The 12,953-nt window shown below is 39.8% G+C and overlaps 1 protein-coding gene and 1 pseudogene across 1 annotated transcript in view; one reads left to right on the top strand and one right to left on the bottom strand.

The window, feature by feature from the left end:
* The first annotated feature begins 3,600 nt into the window (after positions 1 to 3,600).
* Positions 3,601 to 12,953, top strand: part of LOC127186954 (prolactin-2C5-like) — a 32,272-nt gene continuing 22,919 nt past the window's right edge. Inside the window, exon 1 of the mRNA XM_051143226.1 lies at positions 3,601 to 3,709. The gene's annotated coding sequence lies outside the window, so the exon portion shown is untranslated. The remainder of the gene's footprint in view (positions 3,710 to 12,953) is intronic.
* LOC127186953 (histone-lysine N-methyltransferase SETD5-like) lies at positions 9,399 to 11,090 on the bottom strand (annotated as a pseudogene).

Below are 12,953 nucleotides of genomic sequence, written 5' to 3' on the forward strand. Positions count from 1 at the left end.
TAGAATAGCCAGCAAAAGTGAATGAGGAGGAATGAAGAGTGGGAACACTACAGGAGCCTAGCACAGCCATCTTCTAAGAGGCTCCACCCAGCAGCAGATAGAAACAGATGATGAGACTCACAGCCAGACATTGGGCAAAGCACAGGAAGTCTTGTGGGAAAATGGGAATAAGAATAGAAGGGCCTGGAGGTGCTAAGAGCTCCACAAGAAGATCACCAGAGCCTACTAGCCAGGGCCAGAGGGCCTTGTGGAGACTGAAGCACCAACGAAGGACCAAAGGACCATACATAGACTGGACCTAGACCCCCTACACAGATGTAGATGAGGAGCCAGGCTTCATGTGGATACCCTAGGAATGTGGAACAGGGGCTTTCTCGGACATGGACTCTGATGCCTGCTTTCTGATCACTCCCCTCTGGAGGGGCTGGCATGATAGAGGACAGGGGAAGGAGAGCTCAGTCTTGATGTAACTCGATAAGCTGGGCTGACTAGGAGGTGCTCCCCTTGTCTGAGGAATAGGGGAGGAGGGATAGTGGAAAGGGTGGCAGGTGCAAATGGGAAGGGAAGGGCGATGATTAGGAGGTAAAGTTAGTTAATTAATTAAATTTAAATGTAGAAAGAAAGGAAGGAAAGATGGAAGGAAGTGAGAGAGAAGGAAAGAAAGAAAGAAAGAAAGAAAGAAGGAGAAGTCTAGGACAGCAGTTTGTCAGAATTTTTACACTTTGTACAAAAGACGAACCCTTGTTTTCCAGACCATGTAACTTTAGACTTAAAAGTTTGGAAAAGATATAAGATGTTGGTACACTAAGCATGGAGCTGAAGAGATGCCTATCCAAGTATTCTCTTTGTAGAGACTTATTATACAAACCCTGTCTGAAGAAGATGGGGCAGATCTCCCCGACATTATTTCAAAGAGACTTTCTCTTGTCAAAGGATATGAAGTTATTAATACACCTGTTCCTGTTAAATATCCTTTAAGCCTTTACAGAAGAATCTGTAAAGCATGGGAATATAATTAACCTATTAGATGATGGTTTGCCAGAGTCGGATCCTGAGGATAGTCGTAAGGAACCTATAGATCCCCAGGGTGCCTGTGAGTTAGAGAAAGAAGCTTTAAAGTATCATAATGAGGAATGGCCTTCCCTTTATAATAGGTCATCCGCCCCTTTTCTTAAGAACGGAAAAGAGAAACATAAAAATTATCGTTCAGAAAGTTTAGGAATTCCTGGTACTGCTCTTGAAGCAGTTTTATCTGGAGATCCTCTTTTTGTCATTTTGTCTTTTTTTTTTTTTTTTCTGGAGCTGAAGACCAAACCCAGGGATAGGCAAGAGCTTTCTCTACCACTGAGCTAAACCCCCAACTTCTGGAGATACCTTTCTGAGGTGCTTCTGGTGTAATGAACCACTGTCATTCAGCTTGGCAGTTTTGGCTTGGCAGTTGCTCCTGAGAAAATACAGGGGGAGCCTCCTGTCTCCAAGTTAGGAAGAATTATTTATTCAGATACTGTGGCCCATCAATGTTTAAAGCTCAGTTTAAGCAAATTAACAACATTAAATGACTTTTGGAAAAATTTAGGGGAAATTAATTGTATTTGTCCTTTTCTTAAATTATCCACTGAGAAGCTTAAGCCTCTGTTGGACATCCTTGTAGGGGATTCCAACCTTAAGTCTCCAGGTTCCTTAACTGAAGAAGAAAAAAAAATGCACTGACAATTGTGGAACAGGCTATTAAGAAACAACAATTACAGAGGATAATTCCTGATGAACCACGGGATTCAATAGTACTATCTACTGCCCACACATCCACAAGTGTGTTACAGCAAAACAGTGCGGTGGAATGTATCAATCTGCCTGTCACTCCTAAACACTAGTTACTTCCTATGTTACTCTGGTGGTACTCATGATTGCCAAAGGACACAGGCACAGTAAGGAAGTAATGCATAGCGCTCTCTCTTACATCATAGTGCCTTGTAATAATGAAAAACTGGCTGAGCCTCTTTTACATTCAGAAGATTGGAAGATTTTATTAACTTTAGGGGCCTGATTTTGTATCACTTGTCTAGTCACCCTTTGTTACAGTTTTTGAAAATGCAGCAGATTATTTTTCCTTTACACTATTCTGCTGAACCTTCGCCCAATGCAGCTCTAGTTTTCTTGATGGATCAGCAAAAAGTAAGGCTCTGACTATTACTAATGGTGAAACTTTTTCTCAGGAGACTTCTGCACAAAGGACAGAACTAATTGCTGTGATTTTTGCTTTCACTAAATTACAAGACTGTTCACTCTAATTTACAGTTTGTGATCAAACTTTTCCTACCTGTTGAAACCACTACTCTGGCATTAAGAAAATCCACTATATCTTCACTTTTATCTAAATTACAAACCTTGTTGCAAAATGGAACCTCGCCATACTCTTAAGCCATCTGCTGACACAAAACTGACTGGGCACCTGACAGGGGGTAATTGGCTGGCCTGTCTTGCTACATGGCCCTATGTTTGCTTAACCTATGCGCAAGCAGTTGCTAGTCATAAAATTCATCATCAAAATTCTCTTGCTTTACACTATCAATTCGGTCTACCTTTACACTACCAGTTTGTTCTAACAAAGGAGGCTGCCAGGCAGATTGTTCCTTCTTGTGCTCTCTGCCCAGAAGCCCATCATTCTCCGCCTATTGTAGTAAATTCCCAAGGACTCAGGTCTAACTAATCTTTGGCAAATAGAAGTTACCCATTTTTTTCTTCTTTTGGGAAACTTTCTCTTGTTCATGTGCATGTAGACACCTTCTCCCACGTCATTGTTGTCTTTGCACAAAATAGGGGGTGCTGTTAAGGATGAGGTTCAACATTTTTTCCTTTGTTTGTTTATCATATTTGCATAGGCCACGAGTGCTAAAAAACAATTTTCCTGCTTATACTAGTAAGGCCTTTGCAATTTTCTGTTTTACATTTAATATAAACCATACCACAGTTATTTCTTATAGCCCACAGGGTCAGGTTATTGTGGAAAGAGCTCTCAGATCCCTAAAGCATGTATTTGTAGGTTACAAGAAGGTGAATTTAGATACCACTCTCCACATCATATATTACAATGTGCACTTTTTGTTTTGAATAATCTCAAAAGAGAAGAGGAAGAGACTTCCCCTATGCTAAGAGGTTGGGAGCCAGTCTTCCACTTCCCCAAAACCTTTGGTCAAATGACCTAATTTTCTCATGGGAATCTGGCGAGGTCCTGGCGCATTGCTAACCTTGAGACAAGGATATGCGTGTGTGCTCTCACAGAATGCAGACACTGGATCCCAGACGGACTCATGTGGCCCTACAACTAAGATGCCCCTGATCCTCCCCCAAGCACTTTATAAAACATTATAAAACAACAGATGACAACCTCCCCTGCAGAGACTCTTGATTCCCCCTCTGCTTCTGCTCAAACAGATGCTCCTCCTCCTCCTTCTCTTCCTCCTCCTCCTCTTCCTGATTCTCCTCCTCCTCCTTCTCCCCCCTCCTCCTCCTTAAAAGTTTGATTCTCTGGCTCTAGCTCTTAAGAGACTTCATCTGCACTCTCACCCTGGTGCCAAGCTTCTTGCTTCCAGATCCACTTGACAGCAGCAAATACCAAGTTGGGACCAACGGAAGTCTCTCAGTAATCAGGAGGAAGTCTGATCAATACTCGGGCACTGTTACGTACACCAGAGAATCTGCTTCTGCTACGGTATTGTATCTCTAATCATGCTCAATGTCCTGTTACTCTCAGCTCTGGCTGTGATGCACCCATATACTGGGCCTCCTATGTTTCATCTTGCAGCTAGGGACTTTGTTTCTGTTTAAGTCACAGTTGATGCTGTGGATCTTATGAGAGAAGAGATTAATGAATATTTGTTACATCAGGAACGTAAGAATATTATATATGAAGGCATTTCTGATTCATTGCCTATCTGTTTTTATGCTACTTCTGCTTCCCCAATTACTGGCTGTTTTTCACTTACCCAACATACTTTAATTGCTGCCTCCCTGGTGGAGTGTTATCCATAACAGTTAAAATATATGTGTGTTATGTATATATGCATATATACACATATTATATATATACACATATATATAATGTGTATATATAGTAAAGATCCCTGGGCTCTACAACTTATGCTTCCTGCCCTCAAAAATAATAAGTATGAGATTATATCTCTGCCCTTGCCTCTTCCCCTGCCTTTGCTTGTCCTGACCCTTCAACAACGGATGATGTTTGGACCCATTAACTGTGAAGAAAATTTTCCTAAGTGGTTTTCTTCTGGCTTTACTAACAAATCTGCAGATTATCCTTCCTTTAATGCTTCCTTTATCATTACTGACTGGTCAGTTAATAAACCTAGTTTTGATTATAAAACCTACATTGAACCTAACAAACAAAAATTTTTTATTTATGACACTTAATCTCTATCCTCTGAAACTTTTCATGCTTGGTACAACCCTGGCTGGACCGCTCCAAATTGTATTCCCATATCCATAAATGTGCTTTATAAAATGAGTTATTTCTTCTCTTTGCTGCTACTTTTAATGCCTCATTATGTGGCCCTTCCTCCAAATTTGAATTCTTTACTAAATCTATTTGTGCTTGTATTAGAGCTCCTTTTGCTATCCTTTGTTGAGAATCTCAAGTGCTCCTTTTTACTATTCATAGCCGACATGGTTCCTTTAGGGTTTCCTGTTTTGGCTGTATAATTACTAACTGCACTATTGCTTCTTCTCCTTGTGAAGTTTATGTTTTGTTAGACAGCTACCACTTGCCTGTTAATAGTTCTACTCTTTGGTATGATAATCCTGGACTACAATCCCTAGATCATACCTCTACTGCTCTCTTACAACCCTCATAGTTATCTTGGCCAGTTTTACCATAGCTACAACTGCTTTTGTTCAGCACATTCATACTGCAACTCATGTTGCTAAGCTTTCAAAAACTGTTTCTGTGCTACTTAGGCTACAAGAACAAAGTGATTTAAAAAAAAAAAAAAGAACAAAGTGATAGAGGCCTTCAGGATGGTATCAATGCCTTGGAGGAAGATGTTCTCTTTATAGGAAATCAGTTAAGCAATATTAAGGTTAGACTTAGTGTACAAAGCCATTCTGCTTTTAGATGGATTTGTGTGACTCCTCACTCATATAATGACACATGGTTGGGGTTGAGTTTGAGCACATTTACAAGGTATCTGAAATGTTTCTGCTTTGTCTATGAATATGGCCTCCCCTCATCAAAAAAATCTCTGACGTAGCTCAGACTCCCTTTGTTTTCTCCTCTTTGGAGGAGATCACTGACTCTCTTTTGCTTTCTGTATGTTCCGATATTGAACGCACCAATTCCTGGCCCCATTTAATAAATTTGGGCATCAGGATTTTTATAATATTGCTCTTCATTTTCTAATTCACAGTCATCATCTGACACCTAGCCAAAGGTCTGCAGGCCTTGACAGCTGAATTCCATGCTTCAAAACTTAAAAGGAAAAGGGGGAGATGGCAATGCCAAGTGTCCTGCAGGCACTGTTTGACAAAGTTCCAGTGCTCAAATGACCAGGACTGACCTTCACTGCCCTTGGAAGAAATTTGCTGCACAACTTTCGATTGTATTTATATTTCTTACTGTTAAAAGCCTCTCACCAAAAGCTAGAGCTGAGATAATGTAATAATTCTCAAGAAAGCTGGTGTTAGTATGAATAAAACTAAAGGTTGCTCCCTAGGAAAAATTGCTATGCAAAAAAAAAAATGAGTCTTCCATAGAATCTATTACCTAGACACATAAATATAGACCACTCATATGTGATATTAGTAAGTATATGACACAAGATCTGGGAAAAATAATCCAAGGTTAAGAGGGAAAATTCTAGAAGCTGATAAACTGTAACTGAACCACTAGGCTTTCATGTCCATCTTAGAAAATACAGAGCTAGTATGAACAGGAAAATATTTTGATTAGACAGGTAATGACAAACCTTGATACCTTTCTGAAGGCAAACAAATGGTTTTAGATATCCTGGTGTTGCACTATGCTTAAGAGCATTGAAACAAAGACAGGAATCATGCTGAAACACGAGATTGATGACAAAGACACAGAGAAAACATTTTGGCTCAGTGGATTGCTTGGATTCCTGAGCAAATTTGTAGAGTGTGGCTAAGTGTCATTAGGAGTCATTTTATTGTTACGTTGCTTTCAGAACACTAGAATTCAGTTTTGCTCTAGTTTCCTGGGTTATCTAATTGTGGGTTCTTGATCACCTAAGTAATGTTGGGTATGGGTTCCATCTTAGGAAGTACACCTGAAATCAAGTAATATAGTGACTGTTTACTCTCACAAGCTTTGTGGCACCATGATGTAGCATATTTTACCTGTAGGACATGATTGTAGATCAAAGGATTTAGTCTGGCTTGGTGTTTACATTTCTCCTTTGAAATTATGTAGAGTATTTCCTGTACAAAAGAAGGTGAAGGTGTTATGGAGACACCAGCTTGACATCCCCATCTTGAATGGGTTGTGCAGGTGTCATCTTCAGCAATGGGGTTTTGCCATCAGTTCAGTGAGAGCAACCCATACACTTGGCAATAGATTGTGTTCTTTGATGGTTTCCATGGCACTCTTTTGGCCAATAACTCAATTAGATGTAACAAAATTATGATTATGATATAGTGTATATTTTCAAAAACTTCTAATCTATCACATAGATTAGTGCCCCACAAATGGCCCTTAATTTAATCTATCTCTAGTGGTATACCCTTCCTCATGCCACTCTTCTCTTCCCTTTACAACTTGATAGTCCTATTCCTGCCTCCATCCCTCCAAAACTATCTATTCTTGTTTCTTTTCCTAGGGAGATCTATCTATGCTCCCTAGTCCCTTACTCTATGCTTAACCTCCATGATTATATGAATTGTAGCTTTGTTATCATTGGCTTAGCCACTAATATTCATATATAAGTAAATGCACACCATGGAAGTCTTTCTGAATCTGGGTCACATCACTTTGGGATGATATTTTCTTGTTCCATTCATTAACTTGATAACTTCATGATGTCAGTCTTTTTAATGACTAACACTACATTCTGTAAGTGTGATTTTTTTCCTTATGTTTTGAGTTATGTCTAAGTTGTTTCCAAATTCTGACTATTACGAATAAAGCAACAATAATCATGGTTGAACAACTCTGTCTGTGGTAGGAGGACACATCCTTTGGATATATTCCCAGAAGTGGTATAAGCAGATTTTGGGATAGTGTGCTTCCTGTCTGCCATGCTTTCATTATGATCATCATGAAATCTAACACTCTGGCACTATGAAACCTCAAATTACCTGCATTCTTTTAGTTGTAGTTACCTTAGTCATTGTGTTTTGTCATGGTAACAGAAAAGTAACTAAGAAAATGACAGAAAAGGTTTTAATCTCTGTGCATAATGTATTTGAAATGTTAATAACTATTAAAATTATCCAATTAAAAAGAAAATTCCATGCACTTACATTTTAATATTTAACTTCTTATTGAATGTATGCCATTTGTTCTTACTATTTATAATATTTATTATTTAAATCTACTATTGAAGAAATACTTAACAGTTGGATGGACTTTTAGGATGATTTTAAACAAGCAAGGTTACTGATTTAAAAACATAAATGATAGAAAAAATAGGAGTGTCCTTAGCCCTCTTTAGTGTTTTCTAGTCCATTTAATATAGTCCTTTTTTATTAAATAACAATGGCCAAGATGAAAAATGGAATTCAAGATTACCCTTCTTGATAAAGGAACAGAAAAAGAAATTTCAACAAACCATTCCTTGACTATTTATTTTTTGTTTGTTTGTTTTTGTTTTTGAGACAGGGTTTCTCTGTGTAGCTGTGACTATCCTGGATTCACTTCGTAGACCAGGCTGGCCTCAAACTCACAGTGATCAACCAGCCTCTGCCTCTCGAGTGCTGGGATTAAAGGCGTGCGCCATCATACCCGGCTGCTTGGCTATTTCTAAATGACATTTATTTCATAATAACAAATTAAAATAAGTTAAACGAGTGGATGTAATATAGATGCATATGTATATAATATAATTTCCATCTTAGTACATTTGACAGTTTATGAAACTGTCTGAGGTTTTTGTCATACAGGTTGGTACTTACTTCTTCTCCCTGTGAAGGCACATTGTTTGAGATTTGGATATTGATGATTTCTTATTCAATTTATACCACATCTCAGGGGTTAAAGTTCTGGTGACTAATATAGATTGGTGGCATGGTACAATATAATATAGAATGACTTAGGAGACAAACCTCTGAGCATTGCTCTCAAAGAGAATCTCTATGTGGCCACTTTAACAAAAAGAATCGTCTTAAATGTGGGTAGCAGCATTCCATGAACTGTACATTAGATGGAAAGACATGGATGAGGAAATTCCAGCAATGTGATGATATTCTGTAGCTTCCTGTTCCTGGAAGCAGTATGACCAGCTGTCTCACCTATCCTGTCATATTCAAAAGTGTCCCCTTGCAATATGAAGTACAATAAACTCTATGGCATCAATGTTATTTGGTCAGATTCATCATAGCAATGACAAACGAAATTTACACAAATGCCATCGACCATTAGACATTAGTTTTCACCATCTTAAAGCACTTCTATAAGGCCACTGAGCCACCTTAATGTAGTGGGCTCTCAATGGTTGTCGTAGACCAGGATACATGAGGGGTAGCGCCCATGCTCTTACGCAGAACTTCACGACATCACCTGCCTTCTTACATCTGACCAGCTCCAGGCTGGCCCTGTGGCTATATCCTGTTTATCAACCACTCATATCCGCTGGAAATTCCCAGATCTGAAGAACAATGTTCAAACCCAAAGATTCTTGTTTCATTTGGTCATCTAAGTTCAACTTGGTGTGATCTCCTCAGTTTCTCTTCAACACTAGTACACACTATATACACACAAACAGGATACCTACCCCAAGTTCAACATCTTTTATTATAAATTTTATACCATGTGATATATTTGGTAGACATAAACACCAACTCTTAGTGTAAGCTAAGAGTGTTTCACTTTAATGTTTCCATCTACCTCTATATATACACTGCTGCAAACTCTTCCTATAGATTTCCACAATTATCATGAATTTTTTTTTTTTAAGAAAAAAAGTTTTTTTTTTATTGACAAAGATGTCCTTACTGCACAAGTGACTACAGGCTACAGGCGAGGATGGGAGACAGGCTTCAGCACAAGTCAATGCACTTAGAACTGTTACTAACCAAAACACCATTTGCTTGTTAACAGTGTACCCTTAACAGCAGGGAGAAACTTCTTTGTAGTCTCTGCTTCAGACAAGATTTACATCTTTCTCTAAGGCCAGAGGCCAGTCATGACCGCAAGTCTCATTTCTTCCCAACCAGACCCGTTCCTCTGGCACCTTGTACCCCTCTTCCCCAGCAATATGCTCGGCCTTGGTTCCAGAGGCAGCTGGAAGGAAGCAGCTATGGGCTCATTAAGTTCAGTTTGCCCACATCCAGAAGCCCTAGGAAAGTCCTGTCTGGGTCTTGACTGCTGACCCTTGCAGCGGCTGGAGTCGGTACTCTAGTGCAACCCCACTCCCACGATGTGGGTAGTGCTGTGAATTGGAAACCGCAGACACCCTGGAGGCCTGGTAGGCAGCTGACTGCCCAGCACGGGGCTGATGATAATCCTTAAATCTGATGGAAATGGCGACGTGGAACTCAGAGTTCCAACGCTGGACTGAGAAACCGAGTCTGAGGTTGGTGAGTTTGAGGGGCCCTGTGCGGTAGGGCTAGCAGCACTCGAAGAACAGCTCCTCCTTGGAAGATTGCTGCTAGTGCTGTTTCCAGAATGCGGCTGGCTGCTGTAATACCCTGGAGTCCCTGTAAATGGGGCCAAGGAGTCTGTGGACACAGGGTGGGCAGGGCTGGGGTAGGACGTGGAAGAAAGGGACGATTCTGAAGAGCCATGAGAAGGAGGGTTTCCAGGTCTCAGTGCAATAGTTCGATAACTGTATCCTGGAGATTGGGTGGGATGTCCTCTAAAGGGGGACGAACTCTGCTGAAGGAGGTTTTGTGATTCTGTCCGTGGACTGTCACACTGCAGGAGCTGATAACTATATCTGGGGGGGGGGGGCGGTAAACAGTTGCTCCTTTAGATAGTGCTGAGCTCAACGGCTCTGGGCCTTCTCCATCTGCAGGGTCTGACTTTCTCTGTGCTGTTACTCTCCCATGTGGGAGAAGGCTCTCCCTTTTGGGCGACTCTCACACTGCTTCGAAGAACTTTAGGGACGCTTCCTCCTTCTCGGAGGGAGTCGTTCAGCTGATGCAGGAACCATCCACCTACTGCTGATGTTTTCTCGAGGTCTGCAGTGAGAAGAAGGTGCCCCGGGAATCTGATGGCCTCCACATGCGACGCGGAGGAATAAGATGGGGAGAACTTTTTGTGAGGGGAGGAGGGGGTTCGGGTTGAGGATCCCTGCACACCATGGGCACCAGTGTCAGAAACAGAGTTACTGCTGCCTTGCCCAGTTTCTGCAGACTTGCTTTTGCTCTGTCAAGAGTCACTTTCCCCACCAGAATTCTCCTTGGCTTTTTCTTTCCATTTGCAGTACTCTAGCAAGGATACTTTTTTCCTTTGTGGTGGGTTCTGAGGAGCAGATGGGACTCCTTCGCGGGCCTTTCATCACTAGGTGACATGGATCCCCGCGCAGAGAAGTCTTTTATAAAACCATGTTCATATCTGCGCTGGAAAAGGCTTCTGCAGGGGAACAATATCCTCCATCTAAATGCAAAGGCTTCCTGTCCCCCACCAAGTTCTAAGGGGAGTAGGCGTACGTCAAATTGAACCCTCTCCTAAACGCCTGATCTGAGTTTCTCAATGAGCTCTGAGGGCTATCTCCACTCCTGCTTGGGAAGCCAGCCTCGGAGGTGGGAGCAATGGAGGGATGAGAAACCAGGTCAGGATGACTACTGTTGAGCAGGGAAGGCCTATCAGCGCCGCTGTGAGTGCTGGAGTCTGGGTATCCCGCTTTTGTCAGATCGAGGTCTTTTCCGTGACAAAACTCAAACTGCAGAGGAGTGTTCATGAATTTATTTTCAATTAAGTAAAAGTTAACCAAAAATAACAACATTCAATGTGTTATTAGGGACTTGACACAACTATAATTTTACAAGAGAGTCTAGTAATCAGTGACTATATTTGGTAGCAACACTGGCTATTCTGCAAATGAAATGACTGCTTGCTGCCAAGGCATCTCCTTCACTAGAGCAACAGGTTTGCTGTTGACACCTATACCTCTCTCTCTCCTCAGAGAACTCTTTACAAGTTTATAGGAGAAACTGAGGCATGAAATCACTTACTCTTAAGGGTTAATGTTAATATGTGTCTTTAATTTTAGTAGTACACTTGTTTTTATGAAACTGGATGGGCCATATTTTGGTGTATATATGTTTAGGATTTTAATATCTTATTTCTTAATTGTTCTACTTATATATTCTGATTAGTTTTGGTTTTATTCAATTTTTTCTGATTTTAGGATAAGAGCACCTGCTTGTTTTCTGATCACATTTGTTTGAATTACTTTTTTTTATCCTGTCACTTTAAGGTTGTTCCTATCTCCAAAGCTCAGATACATTTGTCATAGACAACAAGATGGATTTTGTTTCTTAATCAATTGATCCACTTGTGTCTTTTGATTTGAAAGTTGAGGCTACTAATATGTAAAGTTAATATTGAAGGTATGTGTTGATTATAGTAATTTTCATTGGCCCTTCAGTTTTGTTTTTCATTATTTATAGTTTCACTTGTTTAATTTTTAAATTACTACTAAAATAGAGTCATTTAATGACAATGTTTATTCCTCTCTTTAATCCAAAGTTTTGCTTCCATTGTTCTATACAGGAGTGGTTTGGTGGGCAAGATTTTTTTTTTCTGTATTGCTAAAACTTTTTCTTTCTCTTTCAAGTATTGCAGATATTTTTTTATGTACACTGTCATGTAGGTTGGCATTTGTAGTCTTTTAGTACTCTGAGTGTATTGCTTTAGACTCTGCTGGCTTTCAGAGATTCCATTAAGAAATCAGATATTATTCCAATGGATCATGTTAATATATGTGACCTCTGTTTGTTTTTTCTCTTGGAGCCTTCAGTGCCTTTTTCTTGTTCTGTATACTTAGTGTTTTATCTTTGCTATACTGTGGGAAGTTAATTTTGTGGTCTTTTGTAGTAGGCCTGTATACCCAGCCATAGCAACATCTGATAAGTCTTCCAGTGGTGAGCAAAGTATATCTCACAAAATTTGTACTTGTAAATGAGAATGGAAGCAACCTGTGTGACTGATAATTTTGCCCCAGGAATGCAAGCTACATGCTAACATTCACCTCTATAAGTAGTATATCCACTATCAATAACTTTTGATGAATTATAAGATGGTAACATATATTGGAGAAGGAAATCAATTAGATAAATTTCTCTATATGCCATCATGTTTTAACAGGATACGAGGAATAGATTCAAATTCTTTAGCAATTTATATCCCCAAACTTAAATAAAAATAAAAAAAAAACTGAAGCAATTTGTTTATGGATGGACCTACATGCCCAGGAACAATCTGAGATCTATGTATCCAGGAAGACAGCTTTGGTTAATTGTTTGAAGTGATAGACGTGGAGGGATTTGTTTATCGGGGAATTTTCTGCCAGTTTAATTATCCTTTGGTATTGATTATCTCTAATTATATATTAAATAAACAGAAGAGAAAATTCACTTTTGAGTTTGGAAACAGAACTTTAATTATTTATTTTCTTTCTTCTTAATAATAGTTTAGTTATTCATATACATAACTTTTAGAGTCCCCGATGAACTTTTGTAACCGAGACAAGATTGGTTTGTGCTCTTGGTGCCCGTTTTTGAAGACGGTATATTTATTGAATGTTGCCTGATTGTGTGTG

Source organism: Acomys russatus, chromosome 3 (genome assembly GCF_903995435.1).
Source record: "Acomys russatus chromosome 3, mAcoRus1.1, whole genome shotgun sequence".
In the NCBI taxonomy this organism is placed as follows: domain Eukaryota; kingdom Metazoa; phylum Chordata; class Mammalia; order Rodentia; family Muridae; genus Acomys; species Acomys russatus.